Source organism: Geospiza fortis, unplaced genomic scaffold (genome assembly GCF_000277835.1).
Source record: "Geospiza fortis unplaced genomic scaffold, GeoFor_1.0 scaffold118, whole genome shotgun sequence".
Lineage (NCBI taxonomy): Eukaryota > Metazoa > Chordata > Aves > Passeriformes > Thraupidae > Geospiza > Geospiza fortis.
In genome coordinates this window covers 438,051-454,131 of record NW_005054380.1, presented here as the reverse complement: position 1 = coordinate 454,131, position 16,081 = coordinate 438,051, and positions in this window count along the sequence as shown.

Sequence of the window (16,081 nt, the reverse complement as noted above, 5' to 3'; positions counted from 1 at the left end):
GGAGCTGTCCGTGCCCGGGCGGCCCCACTGGGACCCTGACCTCGGGTGCTGCTTCCGTAGGAGCGGCAGCGGCGATGCCCGGAGAGTTCTCTCGGCGCCTGGAGTCCCGGTGCCCCTCTCCCCCTGAGCCGGCCGGTGGGCTGTGGCATTGGCTGGGCACCGCTGTCCTTCGCACCAGCCACTTCATTCTCGGTGCTAATGGTTTTCTTTTTACAAGCATAAACCCCTTTGAGTAGAGAGGTAACTGCTTTAGGCTATATATAGCAGATAGCTTCAAAATCCAGTATTGAGCCAACTCTGGTGAAAAGGCGCCCAACGACTTTAATATCAGTATTCAAGATCCTGATGTATCTAATCATGGAGGCTGAGATTGAACTGTGGATGTCCAAACATAGTTTGATGAATAATTAATCACGTAGAGCCTTGAACAGCAGGCTTTCCCAGCAGCGTGTTGATGCGAGGTCAGGAAATGGTGATGGAGAAATGTACTTGGGTCGTGTTGTGTTCTGGAGATCTTAAAGCTTGGATGGTCAAGGTTAACACTGGACCCTTATGTGAGGGTTACTTGGTGCTGCTGAGGGTGTCCCTGGACTCCTGATATCCCATTCTCCTTTTAAATCCATTGCCATTGCCATCTCTCCTTGCAATTTAGTCACCTTCACGGATTCCCCTTCACACAGACTTTTTGCAAATTTTGTTTCACAGGGAAAGGGGGCTGCCCCAAAAGCCAGCTTTTGTTTGAATGCAAACTTCTATATCAATTAAATATGCATTTCAGGAATTTTGCCTTGATTTGGGGTTCTTTTGAAAGTAGTTCAGGACAAAAGGTTTTCTTCTGTCTGTGCCCTGAGTACTGTGTGGCACAACTGGCTGGGTGAGAAGGTGCCACAGTCACCTGTTGCGCAGGGACAGGGACACTGGTGTTTCATCAGTAACACAAAGGCTCTGACGTAGATTCTTCCCAACATTTCCTTGGTCTTAGTTATTTGTGGCCACCATCAAGATATAAAAGCTTATGAGCACTCTGGATCAGAGCTCAAAGTGAAGCTTATAAACTGTAGATGTTATCCAAAATCATCTGGGAATGGTCCTGGGATGGGGAAGTCAAACATGGAACTGGAACATCTGAAGAAGCGATTTCAGAGAGGAATCTGGGGATTAGGATGGATCACAAACTGCTTTGCCTCAGCAGCAGGAGGGCTGTGTGGCAGAAAAGCCAAACCCAGAACCCCAGCCTTCGCTTTGGGATACATTACCAGGAGCATGGCAAGAGTGCAATTTAATTAGTCTCTTCAGCTCAGTGATGAGGAAACCAAGCTGATGGGCTGAGCTTTGAGCGTTGCACTTTATAGAGCTGTAGGAGAACTGGGGAGGAGATCACAAGAGATCAGCTTAGAAAAATATGCTTTACAAGGGGGTGCAAAAGAAAGGGTTGTTTGGGCTGTAAAAGATTGAGGGAGGGAGAAGGGAAGGGCTGATGATCTTTGCAAAGTGTAAGGTGGCCTTGCAGAGCAGCTGTGTTCGAGTCCTCCTCTGCACAGAAATGGCAGATAACCAGGTATCTCTTACCTGTGACCCAGGAGAGTTCAGGTTCATATGGGAAAATATTGTAACTAGAAAGAGAAATGCAGCAGGGGAACAGAGTACTTGAGAAGGTGAAGAGTCATCGTCCTTCAGGGAAGGCTTAGACTGGTGTCTCTTAGGCATTACATGGAGCTCCTTCCCTCTTGGAAAGACCACTTGAGATCCCATCCAACCCTTTGCTTCTGTGTGGCAATTATAAGATTTAAAAATAGTTATAGCGCTTGCAAGAAGTACAGACTTCCTTCTCAATTCCTCCTTTATGGCTAAGGAAAAGTTGAGATACTTTTGCCTCAAGAAGCCAGGATTTTAAATGGAGGATTTTAAAGGAAGTCACACACTTCACTGCCTTGTTTAATCTTCTGAAAGCCATGGTGAAGTGCGCTCCCTTCTTGCCCCTCATTTCCTAATGCAAATTTCAGAGCTAAGGATCTCTTTGTATCCTGTTCCTGTGGAATGAGTTGAGTTGGACTTAAAAGGGGTAAGAATGAGGTCTATAATGGGAAATTGTATAGAGGTCAGAGATGTAATTAAACAGTATTGGGAGTTACCTTGCATAAACGCAATGCTGTAATACTGACTTGGGAATCCTCAAAGGGTTCTTGAAAGTGCTTTTCTGTGACTCTTAAGAGCTGTATTGGGGAACAGGAAACTCTACATCAATTAAAAGGGCCATTGAAGTATTATTTTCCATCAGTGGCCAAGGTCCTCGAGAATGTCAACTCAGTTAAAGTGCACTTACACTGAGAAATTACAAAAACTCACCATGCCATGATGAGTAGATTGTCTCCTCATGTGTATTCAGGATCACATCTGCTTACTTCAGTGACAGGAGCAATTTAGCGTTGCAGAGCCGCTTGGCTATGGAAGGAATAATTGAGAAAGGACCCAGCCTGAATTCCCAAAGCCCTTGTGGTTGGCATGCTCGGAAGTGAGCAGTACTGGAGGCACTCTCTTTACCACCGATGTTTCTCTGTCCGTAAAATGGCAATAATAGCTGCCAGGGAGATCAGAGACTGACTGGTGTATCCAAACAGCTCCAAGAGCCTCAGCTGCCCTGGTTGCCTGTATGACTTGTGTGTCTAAGCTTGGAGTTCATTTTAGGTCCTTTTCAGTCTGTTCTGGGCTTGGTGAGGAGCAGATTTCCCAAGGCAGTGTGTCTCTAATGCGCTCCCGTGCCTGGGGATCTCTGAACCCAGCTACAGCCTCCATAAGAGGTGCATGAAAAACGTGCAGGATGGGTGTGCCTGGGAGGGCTGGGATGGGAGGGTGCTGGGGTGCCTTGGGTGTCACTGGAGCCACTGGGCTCTGCCCAGGAGTGCAGGGACACCTTGTCCCTGCTGCTGTACTGTCCTCAACACCCCTCCCCTGGGTGCTGCCAGGAGGCTGTGCTGACTCCAGTCTCCATGTGAAAGCAGGATGAAGGCTCAAGCCTCGGAGTCCTTTTCCCAGCAGGGAAGAAGGTGTTGGCCCAGGAGGTGTTTTTGCTTCAGCCCCATGTTTGTCCCACTACACATTTCTCCTGCTTGCTCTATGTCCTGCACACATTCCCTTTGCCAGGGTGGCAGCCCCCTGTTCACCTTCCTCCCCTCTGACAGCCTTGGGAGGTTTTGTTTGTTAGATGCAAGCTGAGAGCCTTAAATTACTCTGATCTACTTTTTCCAGAGCCAGAGAAAACATGCCAGAGGCAGGTCTGCAGCAAGGTGCCTGCCTCCCTTTCCTCACCTCGGGATTTCCACTGCAGCTGTGATTTGCACTGATGCTGGCTGTGAGGCTGCTGGCTCTGAGGTGGTACCTGCTTATGTCAGAAAGGATCAGATCCTCGGGGTTGCATCTGTCTTGACCTGACAGCAGGACTTTGACTTTTGCTAATTTTACTTCCTAAGAATTAACTGTGAGAGAAGGCATCATGCTTGATACAATTAAGAGCATTCTCTTGCAACTGGGTTCATTTGTAATCTGAATATCTTGCATTCTGTTAACCACCCTGCAAACCCCTCGGTACATTATGCTGCAATTATCAATAATACATGATGAATCGTGGTTCCACAGCAGTTGCATCAATAGACAGTAATTGTGCCACCTTGTATTAGCCTTTCTATGCTCCCCCCCCCCAAATTCAGCATCAAAAGAGCAAGCTTTTAGCTCCTTAAAGCCTCTTGCATATCTTATATTGAAAAGTAAATGCAGCAAATAAATTTCAGTACCACCACTCTTACAGGTTCAGCTGTTTGAAACCTTTACAAGAAAACAAACCAAGCATGGGGAAAGTGTAAAATCTCCATTGGGGGCCCAGGAGGGGAACATATTGCTAGGCTCAGGCAAGGAACAAGATCGTGGTGGCAGGAAAGGTTTTTAAAAATACACCTGCTCCCCCTCCCTTGCAGTTTGCTGGGTGGTGGATAGCACTTGCAGGTGTGCCTTGGATTAGTTTCCTGCTCCCTGGCGTGCATCACAAATTATGGCACTGCTCGGCTGGAGTTTGCAGCCAGAGCTGGCAGGTTCTGCAGAGGTCAGGCAGGCCTGGCAAGAGATCCAAGGAACTGTCATTTTTCAGCTAAGAGGAGAAAATGGCTTTGTGTGATGGGTGGCATGCCACAAAGGGCATGTGTTTGCTGGATGGTTTTGGGGAGAAGGGCTTCTCTAAATTTGGTCATGCTAGCAATATCCTGGGAATGTAGAACTAGAGTATATTTACATTTTGTTGTTCACCTGAACAGGCAGTCCAGGGTTTCTCTTGGCTCTCAGAGCTCCGTTGCTTCCTCTCAGTGTCTGAGGGCACCCAGCAGAGGCACAGCTCCTGTGACTGGGATCTATCAGTCCCAGCTGTGTGCTGGCCAGGGGAGGGGGCTATCCCTTATCCATTGCCCATAGCTGCAGCCAGGGAATGAGCCAAATCAGCACGGTCACTGCACCTGGGTGTGCTCTGAGCTGATATTGCTCCTCACATTCTCCTCTGCTTGAATCGCTAGAGCCTTTCTTTTATAACATTTTTAAACCAACGCATTTGTTGTCTGTCGCACAAAGCTGGTGAAAGTTCTCTGTCAAGGCCATCCTTGATTAAACCTCTTCCAGGGAGATGTGGTGTGTGTCCATGGCAGCTCCTGCCTGCTCTCTGGCAGGTACACACCTGGCCCAGGTGCAGGCATTTTTCCCTGCCACACAGTGATGTGTGCAGCATTTCCAAGGTGTCTCTGCCCCTCTCCAGAAGCCATCAGCAGGGGCTCTGACAATCTCCCAAGCCCATGTAATTATTCAGACCCCAGTCTGCCTGTCAGAATTGTGAGGAGAGAATCAGTGAGGGAGCCCTGTTTTGCTGTGACAGAGCTGGTAAGTGAGCTGAGATGGTATGGGGAGGAATTCAGGTGCATCCTGATAGGGCTTGGGGGTCTAAAGAGGAGCTGTGCCTGCCTGCAGCCAGTGTCTGTCGATCCCTGCATGTTGGAGGACCAGCCACAGTCCTGGGGTGCTCTGCAGCCCAGCATGCACTGTGCATCTCCAAAAGCCTTGCTCTTACTCCAGTGGGTGTTCCTCATGTTGGCTTTTGGTGGTTGTAAAACTCGTTTCCACATCCAGGAGGGAGCAGAGGGGCAGCAGTGCTCTGTGTGTCCCTGTCTGCAGATGGGGATGTGCACTGGAAGCAGCCAGCCTGGCAGTGGGGAGGGCAGCTTGAATTTCCAGCAGTACTGTTCCACAGGGCAAAACTACATCCTGATGACTGATTTGTTGGATAAACAGGGAAAGGGAGTTGTAACATGCTTGTGTCTGAAATTCTGAGTATTTGGAGGAGCTCATGCATTTTTCTTCATGGAAAACTCTTGTTTAAAGTGGAGTGGAGTAGTGGGGCTAGGAGCAGTAGGGCTGGGAATTCCCAGAAAACACAGCTTGGTCTAGAGGGAGAATGACACAAATCCTGGGACAAATAGGCATTTTTAATTTACTTCTGCTGTGAAAAGGATTTGAACATTCATCCTGTTAAGTCCATGTATGGACAGAATGTTTGTGCACAGAGCAAGGCATTATGCTGAGTGCCAGGCAGGAGCTGCAGAATGGTGAATGTTGCAGCTTGTAATGGGAAAAGACTTTTAATGAGGATTTGTTGCCTGTGGCTGTGCAAGATCTTCTCTTCACCTGTATTTTGAAGAGCTATGATATTCCAGCTTTGTTTCACTAAGCTGTACACAACGAAGGAAGGAATGTCAGCTTAATATATTCTGATATTCTGAAGTGTTACTCTAAGGGAAAACACTGCCAGTTTTTATGGATGCACTATTCCAGACCTGGATGGGATTTTGTTCCTCAGGTTTTAGTTATAATCTGGAAATCATAGTATGAATGTACCATTGAGAAGAGAACTCATGTGTTGATTCCTTGTACCCTGTGGGAATGTCAGCGCCTCTGGAAGAGCCTGCTGCCACTCATTTTGAATCCTTACTATAATGTTTAGAGACATGCATGTTCTGTTATTATTAACAAAGGTGCAGATATCATTTAACGGAATTAGACCACTGGAAAATCTCTGAACTCAGGCTACTTTCTTAGTGTGTCTCATAGGACTAACTCTTGTACAGCTCATGTGTGATTGAACAGAAATCACTGTACTTCTTTCTCCAAAAGTCAAAGAAAAAGGGACCTGTGTACCAAAACACTTCCTGCCAGCCAAAATCTCTTTGTCATGCATGACTATACAGAGGCTGTTTTTAAATCTGTCTGTCCACCTGAGAGGCATAATTCACAAAGAATTTTATCTGCTTGCCCCAAACTCAATGATCTGCTGGTAAGAGCCTCTGAGAGTGGCAGATAACTGACACCTTTCCTCTGTGGCTGCTTGAAGAGTTAAGTGCTGATTTTGAGAAACCTGGAAGGACAGGGCTGGGGATGTTTCCTACCAGAAGCTAGTTCTTCTGAAGAAAAAGTTCATTAATCTTGTCTCTCTTCAGCTGGAGGGGTTGTCTGTGAATGCAGGGTGTCCTGAACCCTGCACGGTGATGGCTGGGCCTGTGCTCCTGCTGGTGAGAGGCTGCTGGCACTTTTGTCACTGCAGAGGAACAGGCTAAAGATAAAATCTGCATGGAGCACTGTGCCTGTGGTGAGCGTGTGGCTTCCTTCCTGGACTCTGCAGGTGAGGGAATCTGTTTGCCAGCCTGGTCTGTGAGCCTGCTTAATGCCAGTGCCCAATGCAAAAGTGCCTGCTGTCATATCCTTCCCCTTGTGGCTCTTGATGGATGTTTCATGGGTCTTAACTGGCAGCCTCTGGTCATAGCCTTGCATTGTCCCACGAGACTGAGTCACAAGATTGTCCTGGCTGTGACTTCCATCCTGAGGTCTGCTGAGCTCACTGCTCAGGTCTGCTGGAAGCACTGAAGGGGCCTTTCAGGTGCTTGGCACAGGATCTCCAGTTTCCTGGCAGCACCTGTGTGCTCATCAGGAACACGTTTTGTCACCGCTCATGTTGCTGCACCAGCAGAGCTGGCCTTATAGAGCAGGGGCATCTTGGGGTGTTCTTATGTAATGGCTCTCGATTTAACAGTGCTGCTGTACACTTCATGACTCACTGCCAGCCTTGGTAACTTATTTCTGCACACTGGTGAGGCTCTACTAGAAATTTGTGTTTCTGTAAAGGATAAAAAACAAAATGCTTTACTCACAAACAGTGTAAGATGTTCCCAAACTCCCAAGAGCTGTGACAGTGTGGGCTTAGCTGCTGATGGATGGCACAAGCTTATACTAATGCAAAAGCTGGTTGGCAGTAGATGGGATTCCAGGTACAGCATCTCTCTCTCTGCATATAAAGTGACCCTGGTTTAATGTGTTGTGGTTTTTCTTCCAGCACCTCTATGAATTTATCTGCCCACAAGATACAGAGTATGTTTTCATAATGGCTTTGATTCTTCCACTAATCAATTTTTATGTAGTGACTGATCACAGAACTCAAGAAGTGCAGTTTGTGCCATTTGGAGATGTTTTTGCCAATAGTTGAGTATATTCACATAGAGGGAAGTCAAAAACCTACTGGGAAAGTGAAAACTGATTGCTTGGCAGCTGGGTCTTGTTTTTAACATAGCCACACTTTAATTTAGGCCATGTAACAGTTGGAATTTATATGTAACCTACGTTGTAAAACAATTTCAGCAAGAGGCATGCATTTGTATTCTTGTTCTCACTGGTGGCTGCGGAGCTTGAGAGCCCACACGTCTGCTCTCGAAGCTGCTTGTTTGGCTGTGTGCTTGCACCCAGCCCTGAAATGACTCCCTGCTGTGCCAGGCTCTGTCTGTCCCTCTCCCTGCCACACATGATGCTGGTGCTCACCTGTAACTGTTGCAGGCAGAGTGCTTGGCTGCTCCATGCTGTGTAGCTGCCTGGTTGGATTTCAGTGCTTTCCCGAGCCTGAGCCCCACTCCAGGTGTTTGCACGCACTCACTCACTCACTCACTCACTCACTCACTCACTCACTCACTCACTCACTCCCTGGTGAAAGGTTGGGGCTGGACTGACAGGGTGGACTGACCAGCTCTTGCAGCCTTCCTGCAGCCCACCAGCATTAGCCCAGCTGTGGGCAGGGCAGATGGAAGGAGACACTCACCTTTTGCTTTGTTTTTCCTTCCTGTGCCACTAGACCTTGATCTGCTGGCACAGGAGCCATTCTGCAGCTGGTCCTGTGGGATCTTGCCTCTCTGGATGTGAAGCTGGGGGCGATGCTCTCACCTCTGCCAGCACTGGCTCACAGCAGAGAGCTGTTTGTGCTCCCAGCTGCGCTGTCCAGGTGCTCCAAGTCACTTGCCTGCAGTGGCACTGTGTGACACAATGGCTGAATGTGATATCCACCTGCTCCACCTCCAGTGCTGGTACTTGGGCTTCTATGTGTTGATGCAGAGCATTGCTGGATCCCATACCCCTCCAAGGGGAGTGTTGGTGCCCATACTTGCACTCCTCAGCTCCAGGTGGTGATGTGTTTTGTGCACAAGCAGGGAGAGCATCCTTTAAAATCCCCAGAAATGGGTTCTCTAGAGGCTTGTGACAGAAATAGCTTGGTTTGAATGGCATGCGAATGGAGATGTGCATGAGGCACCAGGAACAGCACAGGGTTCCTAACCCTAACAGAGTGTATTGGGAATAAGGATCCTGTTCCCAGCGCTGGAGCTGAAGAATGTGGTGCTGTCCAGCCTGAAGGCTCCTGCTCCCACACAGCAACTGCACAGATGATGTGTCAGCAGGTCCTGGGCTCTGGCCACAGGAAGGGATCAGCACAGGTACAGCACGTCCCATGGGCCATTGTTTCTCCTGTCAGCCAGCAGGAAAACACTGTGGCCACAGAGATGTGTCTATTCCAAGCTGTGAGTCCCAACCTCCTGCCCCAGCTGTCCCTTGTGGGTGCAAAGTGAAGGTTTTTGGAGAGGGCTTTTCCTTCAAGGACCTGGTGAGCTGTTCTGCTTATTTAAGAATTCCCAAGAAAGCATTCCATCATATGCAGAGGCTCAGGGTGCCCCCTGCAGCACATACCACACACCTGAAGACAACTGGATCTTGTCTCCAGTCCCTTTGATTTCTAGGCAATGCCATGGTCTTCTGGGTAGTTTGACATGGAGCTGTGCTTATGTTGCTTTGTTTCCCTGTCAGTACACTGACTGGCTGCATGGAAACCATGGGCTGCTGAAGCTTGAGCAGATGGTGCTCAGGGATGGGGTTGTAGAATAAATATTTAGCACTAAGCCATTTTTTGCTATTTTCTCTACAGAATTTTAAAAATATCTAGTGTAACTTGGGGGATAAAATTTCTCAGGGGAATGTGTAAGAAGTGGCTGTTCTGGCCTTTGGGGGTGGGTTTGGAAGGGATGTTGGAAGATGAAAATCCTTGGATTCAGAGCTTGGGTAGTGTTGCCCAGCTGCTGTGCTGGCAGAGGTAACCAGGGCTGTGCCACACTTTCCATGCCAATACTTCTGTGTTTCTGGAACCCAGCATGGAGCTGGGGTTAGTAGCACCTGTGGTATGGGTGACATTCTCCAGCTACTGAAAGGAAAGAGCTCCTCCAGAACACACATGTGGTGTGTGCTGCTGCTCACTGCCTTGTTGGGTGCTGGTATTCTGTTCCCTTACAATGGTTAGTGAGCAAATATGGCCCCTTTAAGAGGGTTTATGGCTGCATCTCTCAAGCCTTCAGGGTTGCTTTTTCTTTAAGTCCAGTAAATCCATGTAAGCAATGAGAGTAAAGAGCAGGGATGATGGAGGAAGCTCCAGGGTCTGTTTGCATTTAAGCGTTACCTGCTCTTAAGCTGATGTGCACAGAAACTCCTCAAAGGCTTAGACAGCTCACAGCATGTACTGTCATGATCCTTTTTGTATTTAAAACAGATCAAGACAAAAGGGCATTAAAATACAAATTTGATGAGGAAAAACTTCCTGATTTTTTCCCTGTCTCTGCTGGTTTCCTGTGAAAAGCGTTGAGTCAGGGGCTGGCACAGCTGTCTGGCTGTACAGCAGGGAGGGAACACCTCCACAGGAGAGAGCTGGCAGCTGTATGGAATTGCTCCTAGGCAGCCACTGCCAAAACATTGCTGGACTGGTTCTTCCTTGTGCTTGGATGGGGTCTGGAATGGGATGGATTCATTAGTGCTCAGATGGAGGGGCTTCTGTGAGAAGGAGCTGTTTGCAGTGGCACAGCCTGCCAGCCGTTCCTGCTGCACTTCCAGCCTGCTCTGGTCCTGGTGTGTGGCTGCTTTTTCTGTTGTTCCTTTGCTGAGTTGATTTGTGCCCTTGGAGTCTCTTCTGTGATCCCTTACTGGGCCTTCTATTTCTGCCAGAATTCCTGCAGGTATGTGGAATGTTCTGCTTGCATTCTCCCCACCAGAAATTTGTTTGAGCAATCTCTGTGCTTTTTCAAAGTTGTTTGGACAAAGTGCAAGGCAGAAATATCATTTGCATTGAGATGCTGCAAATCTTTATCTACAAGGCTTCTTCAAGGTGGACAATCATTTCAGTTATGCTTTATTATAACCACCAGTGGCCCAGTTCATCTCTGCTTGAGCCTGTCAATCTGGCAGTGCCTCAGTGTCCTGAAATGTTTTCCATTTCCTCTGGTGGTTCATTCCACATCTTTTGTTCACCATGCAGCCTATGAGGATTTGCTGGATATGACATGATGTCTATTCCATACATCACAAAGAAGTGCAGACTGGGCGAGCAATGCAGTTTTTCACACGTGCCATCTGTAAACGTGCTCTGGGTTTCTTCTTCCATTTGTTGTCACCCCTCTGGAAAAGTTAGAACTGTGCTCTAAGTGTGGTTTGGAGTTTTGATAGTCCTTGGCAAGTATTTATGGGTAGGGCAAGCTTTGTTTGCAAGGGTTTGTGGTTCCAAACTGTGCATGTAACTGGAGGGAGGAGGAGGAGAGCCAGAGCAGTCATTCTGTCCACTGTTCAGCTGGCAGGGCTGGAGGGCCATGACCCCAGGTGGGTACTCAGCCCAACATCCCACTTCCCGATGGAATTCCACTCTGCTGGGTACTTGGCAACAAACAGGTGTGATGGGCACCTCCAGCAGGCTGAGGATGCTGAGTGCCCTCCATAAACCTGTCCAGGATGTGCAGGGAGCTTTGCCTTAGGCTGTAAAGGAGGAAACCCTCCCTTGCTCCAAGGTTCTGCTGTGCCAGCTGTGAATCCTACCTGGTTCCTTCCCATGCCCTCTGGCTGGGCTGGCACACCTGTGCCATCCACTGCCCTGGGGAGCCTGGAAGCCCAGCTGGGTGTGACAACTTCTGTACTGTCCTAGGGCCACTGTGCCAGCACTGGCAGCAGGGCGCCACTCCTGCTCAGAGCTGTCACCACCTGGCAGAGAGCTGCACATCCACCTGGTGCTTCCCCAGAGCCAGACTTGGCTCTCCCGCCCCACCCAGGAGATGTGGAACAAATGCTGCTGGAAGAGCACTCAGTTGTTCTCTCTCTCTTGTGTGAGCAAAGCCAGTGCTCGAGAAGCTCATCTCCAAGGTTTCCATACCCAGAACAGCTGTGCAGGGAGCACTCCTTGGAATAATGCAGATCCCCTCCAAGGCAATGCTGTCTCCTGTCACACATGCATTATGAATGCTTCCTTTGCCTTCAGTCCTTCAGAGCTGTGTGGTATTTAATTAGAGGGTTTTATGTTCTTCATAGTGGGACCAATTCCCCTCCTGTGTGAGCTGAATTTTTTGGCAGAGTTGTGAGAGGCAATAGCAAAGTCTGGCACAGTTGGAGTGAGGATGCCATTGGACTTCACAAGGAGGATTACTGGTGCTGTTACACAGGTGTATGTTCAGGCAGCACCAAGTCACCAGTATGTGGGGAGCAGCTCCCTGCTGGTGAACAGGACACATCCCTCCACACCCTCACTGGGGGCCTGTGCAGCCATGGACTGTGCCTGGGGTCACAGCTCCAGCCCCTCTGGAGCATCCTCCACAGCCAAAGGCACGGAGATTCCCCTGGGATCAGAGCCAGCTCACCTCCAGCCCACCTCTGCCTGGCACTTCCACAAGGGCTCAGCCCACACAGGAGCAGCTCCTAACCTGCCAAGTAGCAGGTCTTTGTTAACCTTGCTGATTTTTGGAGATAGATGAGCTGGCAGATGGGAGGCTGTAGAAATATTTGTTCCAGCAGCTGCAGGGGGAAGAATACATATGAAAAAAAGCTTTTATCTTTCAGTTAATAGACATCTAAATGCCTTGCATGTGAACAAATATCCATGGTATGTATTGCTGACTTAGACTCGTAAAATCCACAGCTCTCTCTTACCATTTTCTGAAGTGCAGTGCAATTCATGGTGTTAGTTATTAGGACTAAGTCCTTCATTTGAGAGGGTAAAATGTGAGAATTTGTTCTAGGAAACCTCCCTCCTGAATGCTGGACTCTTTTTTTCAATATGTCAAGCTCATTAATGAGTGTTAGAGGTAAACCAGAGTGCTGGGATGGAGGGAAGTGGAAAAGAAAATTTTCCAGCCACACCTCTGCTTATTTCATGTTTAAGTTATTTCATATTAGCCACAGAAATTGCTGCTGGTTTGTGTCTGTTTGGTGAAGATGCATGCAGACTGCCCAATTAGCAAAAAATCAGAGAGAAATGACCTCGTGGTTTGGTTCTCAAAGCTTGATTTGGGGTTATGGAAGCAGAAGGCTCTACAATACAGCTTCCAGTCAATCAGCCACATAGTTCTGCTTATTAGTGCCACAAACATGAAAAATTTTCCAAGTTGCCTGAGTTTGCTGGAGATGTGCAGGTGATGATAGAGCTCCCTACTTTGCTGGATCCTGCCTTAGCCTGCTGGCAGTCTCACTGGAGGCATGGAGTGAGCCAAGGCTTTGGGAACAGCATCCATCCGATTTGGCAGTAGAAATCCTATTTCTGTGCACAGAGCAAAAGGGAGATGAGCACTGCCCAGCACTCACTTCCTTGGATATAGTTGAATAGTTGTTCTGCAGTTGAGTGTTGGCTGTAGCCTGTGCCAGGTCCCTGAGGATTTGGTTTGTGTGCTGGCACAAGGGCCAGTGAAGAAACAGAGAAACAATTGTCCCTTTCTAGTTGTGCACAGGCTGCTGTCACTTCAAGGAGTCAGAGAAAGGAGCAGTGTGGGTGGGGGATAAGGCTCAGGAGGACAAATGGTTAAGTGTAGCCTATAGACCTATTTCTGGGTCTCTCATTTCATCATCTCACCTGTCAGCCAGTGGCTGTCATGGACATCCAAGACTTACCATGGCAGTCGTTCTGGCAGAGCCTGATTTCACACTATTTCCAGGAGGGGGGAGCAGGCTCTTGTTTCCCCTGAGCCCTTCTGCCACGGTGGTGGAAGTGCAGAGCCAGAACTGTGACACCTCTTCACAGCAGCTCTTAGAGTGCACAAGAACTTCGCAAACTTCTGCAAATGCAGCAAATTGCTTTTCACAGGATTTGGAGTTTGATTTTTAGACGTGTTTGACACGTGCAGTATTTTTCCTTCACCGCCTTCCACACAGGTAGTGGTGGGGAAGTGACCCAGGAAACAACTTTGGATGTGGTGTCTTGTGTGGCATCAGTATTTGTGCAGAACAGTCATTTACAGGAGTGTTCATCAGCACAGTGCAGTCACAGAGTTCTTCAACTGACTTGGAATAAATAGGCAACAAGTTCTGAGCTAGTGTATTAGATGGGATGGAGCAGAATAGGTGCTCAAAGTACTGTTTTATCACAGACTGTTTCCAGCTGTTCAGAGTCAGCAAAAATGTTGCTGTTGATTTCCTCAGGTATTTGATCAGATTGAGATGGATTATAAGAGAACCTGGGGACTTGGGCTTCTAGGGGCATTTCTAGTTAAAAAGCCTGCAAGCTGCAGGGGGGGAGGCAATCTTATTTCTAATTTCTGCATTTATTTTTCATAGGCTGCATCCTGGCTGATGAGTTTCCATGCATTATGTAGGGTGAGGAGTGGTAACAGAGGCTGTAAGCTCAGCATTATCCACGATCCAGTCTGACAGTTCCAGTTCTGAGCACCTGGTCATGTTTTGAGACAAGTTTAATCTGTTTAAAATTCCCTCTAAAACCCGCTAAGACTTGACAAACTTGTACCAGAATTCTAAAGAGATGTAGAAATCAGTTAAGGTAGAAAATTCTCTTTGCTGTGTGTTGGCTGGTTCCTGCTTTACCGTGGCAGAGCTTGTCCTTGGAACGTGAGGAACGATTCAGCCCCTGTGAGGCCGCACAGACTGGCTCTGAAATCCTGTGCTCTTTGCTCCTGCTCTGGAATTAGTGCCAGCAGGGCAGTCCTGAGACATGCAGGGAGCTGCTGTGTGGCTGCAGTGGAGAAACAACCAGCTGAGCTCCCAGCAACTCCTTGGCTGACCTGGCCACTGCTCTTCTTCTTTTCCCAAAAGGGAAAAAACAAACACCAAAAAAGTCAAACTGAGGAGTCTTTGCTTTACCATTCCATGCCCATGCTGTAAGCGTCCTTGGCTTAAATACATTACTTTCTATTCCCAACATCCTCAGCCTTCTGCCAGCACGTGGTGACTGTTTTAAGTGGAAAAACAGAGTCCTGTTGTACTGAGACCTTTTTTCTTCATCCTGGTAAAATCTTCACTGGACCCTTCCTTGGACTCTTCAAATAGAGGCAGCACAGAATTGAATTGAAGAAATGTTTTTCACCAGTATCTGGTTGTATTTTATCATTGGTTGTCAAAGGAGCCCACACAGAAGCCCTCCAAATCTATGGATAAATAGAGCATTGTGGTTTCAGGCAAGGGCAGGCTGCACTTCAGTTTCCATGAGCTGAATTTATCAGACACTATCCCAGCCAGCAGCACAGTAATCATCAGCTGTGGGGCTTTGCAAGGCAGTGGCATATTTAATGTTCACTAATTTCACAGAAGGATTTCTGGGAAGCAGCAGATGGCAGGAAGCCGTGGGCTGCTGCTGTGGCTGTGAGGGTGAGGAGCTTTCCAGGGAAGTTCTGTCCACAAGATTTGAGAAACCTCTGAGGGGACTCCATTGCTCACAGACGCCAGAACCAAGGATCTGTGCTGGAGGAGTGAGAGCTGTGCTCTGCCTGTGGCTGGAGCATGCAGCTGCTGGATGCCAACACTCATTCCTCTGAGTCACAGCAGGTTTAGGAGCTACACCATGGTACAGAGATGGCAAGTGGAGAGGATGGCTTTGTGTTTTCTGTCATCCAGCCATAAGCAGACAGGGGGAAAGCTTCATTTCTTGTCACTGAGCTTTCCCCGTGGCTCTGTCAGCAGTTACCATTGCACAGATCCTAGGGAGAAAACACTGGATGAGGTATTCGAGGGGAGCTGGTCAAAGCTGTTCACACACTTCCCTCTGCTGCCAGCTCTGTCTACTCTCTCCTCCCGTGGCACAGGGGTGGGCTTTTCCCTCGCCGTGCCTGGAGCCTCTCCCACGCTCCAGAGCTCTTCCTCCGGTTCTGTGGCCTTTCTGCCGTGCTCCCTGTCCTTCGGCTACGGGGATTGGAGATCCCAGACGGTTTTCACGTGACCCGTTTCCCTTCCAGCAGCACTGAGGGGTGGGAAGGGCCTTCCCGGTGCTCGAGGTTGCCCGGTGACATCCCGGAGCTGGCAGAGCACAGGCTGTGCGTGGGCCCCGGAGCACCGGCAGCACCCGCGTTCCCGGCCCCAGGGGGATTCTCTGCTGCCGAGAGGCTTTGCAGGGAGAGCGAGCCCTGCCCTGGGGCTTACACCCACCTGGCCTAGTAGGAGGTGTCCCTGCCCACGGCAGGGGGATGGGAACTCCGTGGTCTTTAAGGTCCTTCCCAAGGCGAGCCATTCTGCGGTGCTCCAAAGGAATGGGTAATTCAGGGGGAAAGGCTGCGTTTACCTGTGAGCTGGAAACACACCAGCACTCTGCCTTCCTTTCTGCAGGAGCTTTCTGCCCCTCACCTGGAGAGCTCCAGGCACCCACACAGCCCCTCCGTGCTTTGGTGCATTTGCTGCCTGTGCAAAGCAGGATCTGCAGCGCGTGCAGCTGAACTCTTCCGGCAGCCCCACT